The 13,558-nt window shown below is 32.0% G+C and overlaps 1 protein-coding gene and 1 non-coding gene across 3 annotated transcripts in view; both read right to left on the bottom strand.

Moving 5' to 3' along the window:
* Nucleotides 1-13,558, bottom strand: part of LOC146999346 (uncharacterized) — a 133,533-nt gene that overhangs the window by 8,739 nt on the left and 111,236 nt on the right. The window lies entirely within an intron of this gene.
* Nucleotides 7,679-7,750, bottom strand: TRNAT-GGU (transfer RNA threonine (anticodon GGU)). The gene has a single exon. It is a non-coding gene; the product is annotated as a tRNA-Thr (tRNA).

Below are 13,558 nucleotides of genomic sequence, written 5' to 3'. Positions count from 1 at the left end.
ACGATGTACCCAACCATGGTGACGGTCTCCCAATTCGTTCTTGCTTATTTTAATGAAGTCTTTTAAAGAAATCATGCTGTTTCATGTGACATTCGCTAGATTGGAAGCAAATATCTAATATTAATATTTAAGGAAATCTCGTATAATCCTTGCATTTCACTAATATCGGTACTTTTCCGTTTCGCCGGCGCAAATCTCGCCAAGCAAACTTTATTAGCGGCAACATACAGTATACACATAAAAACAAACAAATGTTAGTTCTTAAGAATTTTTTATTTTGAAGGTATAAGCGTTTTAATATCATTTAAAATTTTGTATAATGTAAAAAGACATTAATTTTAGAATTTACTATGCTTTTATGGTTCAACATCCTGATTCGCCGGTTCATATCACGTAACCCCAAGTGATCTCATGTCACGTAAACTACGCTACTATTCTGTCAGTAATTATATACATTAACTTCAAGTTAAATTTTAATTTGGAATACAAGTTTAAATGAAGGAATTATTTGAATTCGTACAAATAGCTTACTCAGAAGTTATGTAAAACCGCAGTGCTTTACTTCGCTAGTGCATTCTCATTAGAATTGATGAATTTAACCTTCGACTTTGCCTTTTTTATATTTTCGCCATCGGGGTGATTGCACCCAAATTGACTTAATGGCTTTAGGCATAATGGCCTTAGTGCATAAAATTGAACTATCTGGTTAAAATTTTATGTAATTGTATGACAGTATTGAAAGAAACAATCAATCTGATAAGAAATGGCTGCGATTTGTTTTGAAAATGAGGCGTAAAAGGTTACGAGCGAGGATATTCCGTTTGGCATCGGTTGTAGCATTATTGGCGACTTTAATGGCCTGCGCCGGCAAAACGGAAAAGTACCCTAATATGCTATACGTGAAACGAACGGATATGTATGATATATAATTTTTAATTTAGATATAAACAGTGAGATGTTTTGAAAGTTTTAGTTTAATTTAGTAAAAGAATCAGTTGCTTCACGCCAATACTGTGCTGAACCAAATACGATTAAAAAAAACATAGTACTGCTGACTGAGTGTAACTGTACAAAGCTTTAAATTAATATTGCTGCTTCTGTTTAGTTTGCAGACTTGCCGTGTATGCTTTCGTATTAAGTTACGCGGTGGCGCCATCTACCGACGCAATTTTGAAGTTTCATTTTTTCTGCTAGTTAATATAGAAAGTCGACCTTTCACGTAGTAAATGTATATATTACAAGTACTCTCTGAGACTTAAATACTACGTCAATTCTTTTCTGTAAGCGGAAAATAACTGTGTCTATCTATTGAAAAAGCAAAGCATGCTTGCAATTCAGTTAGTACTCAACTACGAAGCGAAAGAACTGCAGTTCGATAATTATAACGCTTACAAATTACGTCGATAGATGGCGCCATCACAATAACTTATGAAAGCTTACATTGCGAGCGTGGCCTTCGAGAAAATGCTCTTTTTATTCATAGTTTTCATTTTTATCTATAAATGAAAAATAATGTGCAGTATTTTCAGTTCGAAAGCATAACATTTTTGCGTTATACCGTTTAAGTATTGAAAAGTTTATCCAAACTATAGAAAGTAAAATGGGATTGAAATAAATAACTATTGATCACCCAGGTGAAAATTTTTATCAAGCGTTAAGAAAAATAAGCTCAGATACCTGAAGTCTTAAAGCATGATATTTAATTAAATGCTAAGATAGTATCACATATTTAATAATTTCCTGTTTACTTTACATCGGAATAACATAAAATTAGCTTTTACTAATAAATAAGCGCGCTGTGGAATCGCTCGCTTTCAGTGGAGAAGAAAGGTTTCTTCGCACTCCATACGGTGACGTCACGAGAGAGCTGGACGGCCTTGTTTCTCGAAGGCCACGTTGCGAGTCGCTGCACAGTAGCATGTTAAAGTCTAAAGTAGACCTTTAAATTAATTTTGAAATTTAATATTCGGAATATTTGCAAAGATGTTATGAGTATAGTACTTTTAACTTTATCAAAAGAGTTACTACCACAGCAAAGATTTTTAGTTTAGATAATTCAAATAATATGGGGGGGGGGGAGCAAGCGATAGAATTTTTTTCAATTTAAAATATTTTTAGAAGTTAAACATTTGAATCCAGATAACAAAAAAACAAGGTTATATTTTTCATGAAAAATATATACTTATTAAAATAAAACCTCAATAAACTATTTCGAAATATTGACAAAAATTTTTCTCTTGCTAGTTGAATAAAAGAATTTGTTGATGGAGGTATATTCTACAAATATTTATAAATTTTCAATATGTTTTACATAAATCTTCGTTTAGATAGGATAATTAATTATGGTCTAGATGTGAGTTTAATGTAATAAATTTGATTTAAAAAAAAATTGCCTTTTTCCGTCTTACCCTTCTATTTCATCTTATCCTGTCCTACATTTTCTCGTCATCGATATCTCCGCCAATCAGTGAATGATTATTTCATAATTTTGATTTTATATTTATTATTTTTCCAGTGAGTGATATAATCAAGAAAAATGTCCTTGTAGTTTTATAAACCTCCTGTGAATTTATGTTTATACGAAAGAAATAGAAATTTAATTTTGAATATTGTTCCTTAAATCTCTGTATGAAGTCTTAACGTCGATGAAACACGCTTTGTCAAAATAAGAGTGAGGCATTTTTATGAGTAGATTTTACACCGAAAAAGTTTGAATTAAAAATAAAATTCGTTATATGCAAGATTGCAAAAGACTAGAAAATTGCTCATGGTGGTTTCTTGTGCTTTTTAAAAAATATTAAAATGCAAAAGGTGAACATTTTATGATTGATTTTAATCACCAATGACAAACTGGTGTAAAGAGGACTCAAATGTAATGGAAAACTGCGAGTTATACTAAAGCTGCTTCTGCGATTTAATGGTGAGGAGCAGTAATAAAAGAAAGAAAAAAAAATATTATATAGAGAGAGTTTTACAAATTTAGGAAATAGAACTAACATCACAAAGACAAGTTTTCCTCAATAAACTTTACTGTAATTTAGGCTAGCACCCTAATTACTTTTAAATGTTGCTCGTAAAAAGAATATTGAAATTAAGGAATGTCAGAGTTTCAACTGAACATTTTAAAATTCTTTGTTGCATTTCTATGATTATTTGAAATATATTAATTATGAATTTCAATTTCTGGTCTTTGTGAAATATTAGTTATAAATTTCTTACTTTATGTCTTTAATGATAATTTTTAGGCAGCTTAATGCGCAAAAATACTAAGCCTGCTTGTGTTTTGAACCTTATCGCATAACACTTTGAACCTTATCTCATACTTTATTCAAGAACTACAAAATTTCGGCTTCTATAGTTTGAATTCTACTTTCTTTAGCAAGAACACCATGTGGTCATCTTTAGAATTCAGTTACATCACGCATAGAAGGTCGTGTTGAGATTTTAGTAAGTTTGCGTTTTTCAATTATTGTTTCAAATAAGTTTTTAGTTTTTAGCTGTTTAAGGCTCAGTTTTGACTTTATTTTATTTATAGAAATCTCTATTTTCTATTTACAGTTTTTCGTTTTCTTGATGTTAAAAGTTTAGCTTAAGTCTTTTTTTGCATATATTAATTCAAATTCACTGTTCAAATGGTTTATGAAAAATTTTCTTGCCATAGAAAAACATCAAATATTATTTTATAGTATGATGAATTAACAAAAATTCCACTCAGAAAGATACATAGTGTGGTTGACAATGTTGTTCCTTTACTGTGTCAGCATTTTACTTTTTATTTCCTGTGAACGTATATACATATATGAAATAATAGCAAAATTTAGAAGTACTGATGTAGGAACACAAAGACGTAGAAACGGAAAAAAAAAAAAAAAAAAAAAAAAAAAAAAACTTATGATAAAGCACGTATTGAAGAGGAAATATTCCGATTAAGTTGTATGCTAATATGCTGTGTTCATAATAGTATCTATGAAACTTGGCAGTCGAGGTGTTTTAATTCCGTTTTTATTTCCAGTTGACATTTGTGGCCACGATCACTTGGCACTCTAGTCGTGCCTATTCACAGAACATTTATATTTTTGATATTTTTGCAATAGTAAAAAAGGACATAGAAATTAGTCCTAGCAGTACAGAGAGAGAGCTGAAGTGCTTAGTTATCAATATGGAAGCACGAAGAGAAAGGTTTTGGTTTGAGTTAAGAGTTTCAGTTCCCAATTACTACGTAATGGAATGATGTAGAAATGATGCAATCCAAAGGAGTTATTACAATTTTTAGAACGCAGGGAGAATAAAGTTTTACCGTTCATTTTAAAAGTTTTTCTACAAAAACTTTAAACTTCCTACATATGGGTTCACTCTTTTTTGATATTTCTACTAAATTTATATTAGGAGATAATACAATCAATATTTCTTTAGTAAATAAATTATTATTATTATATATATATATTGAATGATCTAAAATTCATTGAATTCGAAAACAAGTTTTTCTAATACTTGCGCGATAGCTGCAAAGTAAGATAATAATAATTTATTTAATAAAGAAATATTGATTATATTTCAAAAGTAAGATAATAATACAAAGTAAGATAATCGTTACCTCTCTTACCTATACATATACCTATACGTAAGGGAGGCAACGATTTCGCTCCAGAAATTCGGCAGTCAGTTTTCAGTGATTAAGTTCTATAACACGCTTTAACTATTTTTAAAATAATGCCTGTCTGTCTTTGTGTGACAATTTTTCTCCTCGGTGACAATTCTTATACGAAACTTTCAAAAATTTAGATTTTACATGCTTAAGCTTACTACATTCATACAAATAGTTGATTAGATTTTGGATAGAACTAGACAACTGGATGTGGTACTTTACATCAAACTGCCAGCCGTCCAAAAGGAAAAGTGATTATTGGCTCTAAATGTCATACCGAAGGGCTCTTGTTCGAATTCCGCAAGAAACATTGGTGTAAATTGTCTATCCTTTTTTTAGGAGGTAGCGTTGGCCGCCTTTTAAGTGTCTCCATAAATAAAATGACCATCGTTTCTGGACTTAGTAGTGACCAAAGCACGAAAATATTTCTACGCCATTAAAAAAGTTAAATAAGAACAACCTGAAAGATTTCAGATTTTAAATTACGTTCGAAGGGGCGTTTTTAAACATTTTCTGTGTTACCTTTATTTATTAAATATCATGTTCTTCGCACTTAAACCATAAAATTCAGTTCAAGAGCAATATCACAAAATAATTTTAAAAGGAGCCTATCTTTAGAATTTCCGATACGCCGTCTCGCGCACTGAAGATAAAAATGTGTTTTGTCTGCAACGTTCCCATAGCTCGCTTTGAAATCCTTGAGTTTGTTAATGAAAAATTCGTTAAAGTTTTATAAACTATGAAATTGATAAATTTCAAATTTTGGGCTTCCACATGCCTATATTCGAAGGAGGATTACATTATTCAAAATCGGATGGCTTTAGGTATCGTTGTTTTATCACAATGCGAGAAACACACATACATTTATGCAGATTCTTCATTATTTAGTTTCTTTAAAAATAATATAGGGCGATAATATCTGTGGCAACAATTTAAAAAGTGAAACAACGCTTGTAGTGAATGAACGCAAAATGCGAAAACGAAATGCTTAGTCCTTCTGGGCAAATAGCCACTTTGAACTAAAAAGAGCTTGTAACAATGTTTAATAGACAACCGGAAGTGATACTTTATTTGAAGCCCATAACAATTTTTTAATGAAAAGCTATATCAAAATAAATATATTATAACCAAAACTATTCAATTTTAGCATTTAAGACTCTTATACCACTGGGACAAACATATTAGATGTGGGTTAGAATCCATATAAACAGGAAATGATACTTCATTTGAAGCTCTAAACAGAATTTCGTATAAAAATAATTTATGAGGTAATCCAAAACTTCTCAAATCTGGTATTTACAATAGATATGGGTTTGAAAGAAATATATTACATTTATAAACATTAAATGTATTCTTTGAATTGCGCTAAAAGCAAAGAGAAGATGCTCATTATAAAAACATCTCTCATAATGAAACAATTAAATGCATTAGTCATAGTCTTCAAATTTGTATCTATTTCGCTTTTGTGTCAAATCACTTTTCAAATGAAAGGATGCTACCGCGATATCTTATAGCTATGTATTATCTTTAAATGAATGTTGCAACGAATATAAATGATATGGCGAATTAAAGAAAAGGATGCAAGACGACGCTGTGTTGGGAATTCTAAAGATACACTTATTTACAAAATTTTTCGATTTCGCTATTAAATTTCACATGGCTGAAGTGATGAAAGCGAAGTTTTAATAAATAAAGCTAAAATGACAAATAAAAATGTTGGTGATCATGACAAATTAAGAAATTGAAATTTGATATCATAAACTGAGAAAATAGTAAAACGAAATGTATAACAGCACTTAACATTCTATCGAGAATTCTAAAGATAAGCTGCTTTAAAAAAATATATTATAGTCACAAGTCAATAATTTGTGAATCCGAAACAGTCTATGACCAGAGGACAACTACGATCAATGCGACATTTTCGAATCATAGCAGGAAAACGGATGATTATTATGAGAGTATATTAGTTATCATTCTCAATAGTATGGGAAAACATAATTAATATTCCAGCATAAAGTTTAAGCATAAATTATATTATTTAGAAATGATAAATCCTCCTTTCTACATGCCTTCGGGGTTTAACAGAAGCCCACTGGGCGCGTATTCGAGAGGTCCAGGTTTCGAGTCCCGGCGAGAGCATTGCTCATTTTTCACCTCTCCAGTATCCAAATAACCTAATGACCCTACAACGATCAACGAGAAGAAATAGTTTACTTGAGCTCGTTCCGATTTTGCCAATTCCGTGTATTAACTTGGAATTAGAAGTAGAGGTAGAGATAGAAGCGCGAAAGACACTAACGATGTTCCATAGGTCACCTTGTAATGCTTTCTCATGCTAACTAGCCATAAAAATAATTGCAAAAGAGTTTACAAAGGAAGGTTGAAGAAATAAGGAACTGAGGCTTTCCAAAATTATCCAGAGTTTACCTATTATGGTACATCGCGTAGTGCCACCGGAACACCCCGCATCCAGTATTTATTAAAAATTAAAGATTAAGGACATAATGAGATTCCTGTACAGTTTCAATACAATCTGAAATTCATTAATTAAACTGAGAACATTTCTTTCGATGTAATAAAATATTAGATAAACATAATGAAATAAATATAATAAGTATTGGGAATGTTATATGATATTAAATACTGTCTATCATCGAACTGTAATGTCTGGAAGTGATTCAGAACGTTCTGCTAAAGTATTAAAAGAACGTTTATAGAACCTATTACAAAACTATTATTAGTACCACTTTTAATATAATACTGTTCGTCATTAACTGTAACTTGCAACGCAGTTTAGACAGTTCTGTCAAAAAGTTCAGGTAAAGCGTGCCAAAGAATATTCTTACAGAGCATGCATGGCATATTACATGGAAGTTTTACAATTGCAAGTACTACCGACTTTACTCGCGTAATAGTCGCATCTCCGTTTTGAAGCAGAAAAAATCGTCAAAATATTTTCCTTGCATAGAAGTCGCAATCGCGTTGTAGAGTCATTAGGTTAATTGGAAGCAGATGAGATGAAAAATATGCAACCGCCTTCGCCGGGAATCGAACCACGGACCTCTGGAATACCGGTCCAGCGTGCTACCGTTACACCACGAAGGCACGCTAGGGAAGAGGGAGAAATACCTTATAGTCTAGGAAATAAAAAGTTATCAGCTGTACTCTTCTCAGAACTAGTACTTATAATGCATTTATCTGTTCTGCTACTCCCATTAACATTCTTAATGGTCAGTCACTCCATACAGAGATAAGGAACTGCCTGCTTCGCCTGAGAGGATGGGAGATCTTCCTGGAGCAGGAATTCTTATTTCTCCCCCCCCCTTCCTAATTTTAAAGCTTTCAACTTATTCTTCGCTAAAGAAAGTACAAGCGAGCTCTAGATTTACTGGGCTGTAAGTATCAAAAGTTACAGAAAAAGAATCTTTGCCTATATTTTGTTTCGCGGTGAATTTTGTGAACGTCTTTTTTTTTTTTTTTTTTTCTTTTTTCTTTTTTTAGTCCAAAGGAAAAATTTGCCCAAAAGGACTATTAATTTCCTTTTTCGCTCTTCATATTGTTACCAACAAATATTATCACCCTGCATTGTATTTAAAGAAATTAAATCATGAGAAATCTGCATAAATGTATGTCTGTTTCTCGCATTGTGATAAAACAACGGTACCTAGAGTCATCCAATTTTTGAACGATGTAATCATCCACCGAATATGAGCATCTGGAAGTCCTAATTTGGAATTTGTTTTATTATCTATTTCATATTTTGTAAAACTTTAACGAATTTTTTATTAACAAACTCAACGATTTCAAAGCGAGCAATGGCAACACTCTACGGGGGTGAAAAACCTTTTTATCTCCAACGCGCGAAACTGTGTATCGAAAATTCTAAAGATATGCTCATTTTAAAATTATTTCGCGATATTGCCCTTGAACTGAATTTTATGGTTTAAGTGCTAAGAACATGATATTTAATAAGTAAAGGCGGCAAACAAAACGTTAAAAAAGGCCCCTTTGGGAGTAATGTAAAATCTGAAAGATTTCAGATTTTCATTTTTTTTTTTTTTTTTTTTTTTTTTTTGCTTGTATATGGGAAAAGTTTAGAAAGAACAATAGTTATACGGCGGGATTTAAACTGAAGATTATTGAATATGCTGAACAGAATGGAAAGAGAGCTGTTGAAAAGGAATGGATTGTAAGTGAAAAGTGAATAAGGGACTGGAGAAAATCCAAACAGTCTCTGCAAGGAACAAATGTAAATAGGCGAGCATTCAGAGGACCGAAGCATAAAATTTTCCCAATGATAGAAAACGAATTTATTATATATATATATTCATCTTTTTATGTTCGTGCATTACGAAGTGATGGATGTGCGATATTTCCAACGCTTCGGACGAAAGCGAAGATGACTGAATTTTACGTCTATAAAAATATTACCATAAAAACAAAAATGCTTCTTTTTTTCCTGCGCAGTTGACGAAAAGACTATTTAATAAACAGCACACAATCTGGACACATTTGGTAAGTTATTAATTTTATTATTATGTACTTTTTATACCAGTAATGTTTTAGCATAAGATGGTACAATATCGCGTAGTAGATTTCCCCGCGTAATATAGTCGCGCCTAGACTTTCACAATGAAAAATTAGAAAAAAAAAATCATGCGATTATTACTTGAGTAAACTCGGTATTTGACGCCTTACTATCCGTTATAGAACTGTAATATATACACTAAGTTTAGAACGTTCTGCTTGGACGTTCCCAACGCATTCGTGGAACACTTGCATTGATCGTTCTTGTGCTCGTTGAGTGTACTTTCATTAGATAATAAAAATTTAGCAAAATTCCAAACATAAAGTGCTTGAAAGTCACGAAAATCAATTTAATTTTTTTTTAAACCTGTTCCTGTCGATAGCAATCCTCTATCGATATAACAACATCGAATTTCAAGCAGCACCACGTCATTTCAATAAACGTTCTCGTGTTTGCACACAAACCAGCGACAGCTGAGAATCGCAAGAAAAAGAAATCAATTAAAATGCCCATCATAGATTACTGCAACCGTACACTCACTTCCTCTCCCCTTTACGTTTCTTCCCTCCCCACAAAACTCCCTTCCTTGGTACTTTAAAGGAGAGTTGAGAAAAGAAAATAGAAAGATGGAAACAATGCCTCGAGCTTTTCTACTACTGATTGCGAACGAGATGATGGAATGAAGGCACAGGGAAAGAGAAGAAGAAGAGAAAGATCGATGCGAGTTTCTGATTGGTGCTTTAGGAGCGCTCCAGCACGCGAGGTCAAGACGAGAACAAGCTTGGCTCTCTCTCCATCTTGGAACAACAACTGCTCCATAGTAATAACCAATTTTGTAGTTTTTCGATTCTTCGGAATTCCAGCAATGAATTTCCAGTTAATGTCTTTAAGAAGGTGTTCAAATCAGCCATATAAACAACAGCAGCAATTTATAATGATACTGTCTTTTGTTTTTATTTCATTATGCTGTATATTTAGCTCTGTATTATAAATTCCGTCTATATTAAGCTAACAGTGAAGCAAATCACCGTATACTAGCAAAAGCTTTTGATAATTTCCTGAATACCTCACATTTTATCAGCCCAAAACGGCGTTAGCCCGATTTGGCTATTGGTCTCGACAGGGGATTTTGCATCGTCCACTATAAAGGGTTAATCACTTTTTAAATTGTTGGCACCAAATACTATCCCCCGTTATTATCTTTAAAGAAATTAAATAATGAAGAATCTGCATGTATCTAGGTATGTTCTTCGTATTGTGAAGAAACGACGGTACTTAGAACCATTAAAGTTTGGATAATGTTGTACTCCACGAGAACATGCGCACCCGGAAACCCAAAATTTTGAATTTCGAATTTTTATATTTCATACTTTGTAAAATTTTAATGAATTTTTGATTGACAAACTCAGCGATTGGAAAGCAAGTAATGGCAACACCGGACAGAATAAAATATTTTTATCTCTAGCTCGCGAGATTGTCTGTCGGAAATTCTAAAGATACGCTGTTTTTGAATATTTTGTGATTTTTCCCATTGAATAGAATTTTATGTGGCGTAAACGTCAAGAACGTGATATTTAACAAATAAAGTTAACACGCAAAACTTAAGTAATAAAAAGATTAAAAAAAAAAGTTTCTTAAAGCCATCTTAATAAAGAAACAAAACATTGATACGGTAATTTGAGAAAGGACTGAAAAAATTAGAAAGGCCGTATGCCAAATCTTAATACTGCATCGGGAATTATAAACATTTACTTTTAGTCTGCTTTTAAAATTTTTATAATTTTACTGCTGAATTGTGAATGAGATAATTGCGAAGATAATGGTGCTTAGTAATAAAGCTAGGAGTGAGTGTAACAACAGACTGGTAGACTACGGGCTCACCCAGAGCGTGAGAAACCCTAACAAATCCTTTTGGGCTATCGTTAAAATTTGAGATCTTTCAGATTTTTTTTTAGTCCCAAAGAGGCAATTTGTCCTAAAGCATACATACTATTAATTTCATTTTGGCGTTTTGCGTTAAAAACTTTAAACGGAGAATTACTGTTAAAATTTTTGCCACCAAATATTACAGCATTGTATTATACTTACAGGAATTTAATAATGAAGAATCTGCATGAATGTATATATGTTTCTCGCATTATGATAAAACGACGGTACCTAGAGCCATTAAAATTTGAATAGCGTAATCTTTCGTAGAATATGGGCATGTGAAAGCCCTAATTTGAATTTGAAATTTGTTTTATAATTGATTTCATATTTTGTAACACTTCAACGAATTTTTGCTTAACAAACTCGACGATTTCAAAGTGAGCAATGGCATCACTGTACGGGGAAAAAATTATCTCCAGTGCGCGAGACTTTGTACCGGAAATTCTAAAGATATGCTCATTTTAAAATTATTTTGAGATATTGTTGTTGAACTGAATTTTATGGTTTGAGAAAGTTAACACACAAAATATTAAGAAAACGCCCCTTTGGACGTAATTTAAAATCTGAAAGCTTTCAGATTTTATTTATTTGTGTTTTAACTTATGATTTTTTTTTTTTTTTTTTTTTTTTTTTTTGTTTCAAAGTAATAAAGTGTTTTGCTACATCCAAACTCTTACCGTTTTTCCTGGAATATTATATCTTCAACTGTTACTTAAAAATACCCAGTACCGAGATTTTTTTGTTTATGAAATTCGTCTACAAACACAAACACCTCCGTAGCTATCTTCTCAAGATAATGGTAATTCTTGCAAGTACAGGCATAGAATTATGCGCCCTATCATGAGAAGTCCACACCAAATCTATGTCTGCTCTAACTGTAAGTGTGATGTAACTCAATATATGCTCCGTGTATGTTTTAAGTCTATATATGCTTTATGTTTTTTCTTTTCAATTTTAAATAAACACCCGCGTCTTTGAATGGGATGCAGGGTGCGCTGCAGGCGGCTCAGAACCTGGAGCTGTGGCATGAACCAAGCCAGCTAATGAGCCTAGGCACGCCTAGTCCTTACACAATCCTGGATTCGGTTGTTCTAGATAGTGGACTGGACTATACCTGCTTGTCTAGGACGAATACCTGGTGTTACTCGAACTTCTCCCTATGCCCTATAGCATTTTACTGAACTTTACATAAAATTTTTACTGGACTTTACTGAATTTTACATAAAATTGATCTTGAAATAAAAAGCAAGCAAAGTAGGTTCTTATAAATAAATAAATTGTTTGATAATATTAACAAATTTTAGTCAGACTTTCAAAAGCACAAAAATATAACTACTGCAGCTTAAATCAAAGAACAACTTTTATTTCAAATCCTCGGAATATTCTTCCGAAGTTGCCATTTCGACAAAGCATAATTTTATTTGCTTACTTAGTAGCTCGCGATATGTATTTTCTTTCATCATCCGCGAACTTCATTTCACAGAATTCGCAAAATCATTTTAAATTCACAGGACTGTTTAAATATCTTATCGAATTATTGAAATTTTATATCATTAAAATTTTTTTCTGCTGCTAACTATAACCGAAGTCGGCAGATAAAAATGTCGTCACCTTTTAAATTCGGTTACAGTTATAATGGTGCTGAAATTCGGTTACAGTTATAATGGTTTTAACAATCTGAAGGAAAAGTTATTGCGTTAATAACAAGAATTTAATGGCAAAATATCAGTAATTAACTCCTCTTTATTTACTAGAAACATTTGTTGAAATTTTCGTGCTCAAGCGAAGCAGCAAAAACAATGCACAAATACATCTTGAATGTTTAGAATTACCCCCTCCCCCCATTAAGCAAGCACAAAAGTTTCGACGTAGTGTTAAATTATGATAGAATAATATCACATTTTTTTCCCTTATGATTTGGCAATTCCGTTTTGAACCGATGCTTTTAAACACGTGACTTTATGCTCCGCACCTTGAATTTCTCAACATTAAATGTTCTAAACTATCAAGCTATCGTCATTCTTTCACTTAAAACGCTTTCGAATGTAAATTAGATTCTAAATGTGAAAAACTGGACTGCAATTGTTTTTTAAATAATTTTATGATCTTTTCGTATTTTCTAATTTTCTTAATATAGATTTTAGATCTCAATTTAAAACTTTAAAATTATATAATAATAGTCAAATAAATATTAAGTTAGGCAAATAGAGTTAAGTTTTCCTCACTTTTTATGCTAATATCATCCATTTAAAATGAAAGTATAATTTTTGTGGGGGTGTTTTATACTTTTTGACAGATATTTATTTGTAATAAATAAAATTATCTTACATGATTCAATTGAAGACAATTATCTGAATTTCATTATCTGCTTGCACAACCCGAAGAACAATTTATCTAAATTAAAATAATTTAGTATCATTTAATTAACCTAGGATAAAAATTCGAAGACAAGCAAA

This window comes from Stegodyphus dumicola, chromosome 1 (assembly GCF_044657685.1).
Source record: "Stegodyphus dumicola isolate Sdum_Otavi_A_Nest chromosome 1, ASM4465768v1".
Taxonomy (NCBI): domain Eukaryota; kingdom Metazoa; phylum Arthropoda; class Arachnida; order Araneae; family Eresidae; genus Stegodyphus; species Stegodyphus dumicola.
The sequence above is the reverse complement of the archived record's forward strand: the minus strand, read 5'-3'. Positions and strand labels throughout refer to the sequence as shown.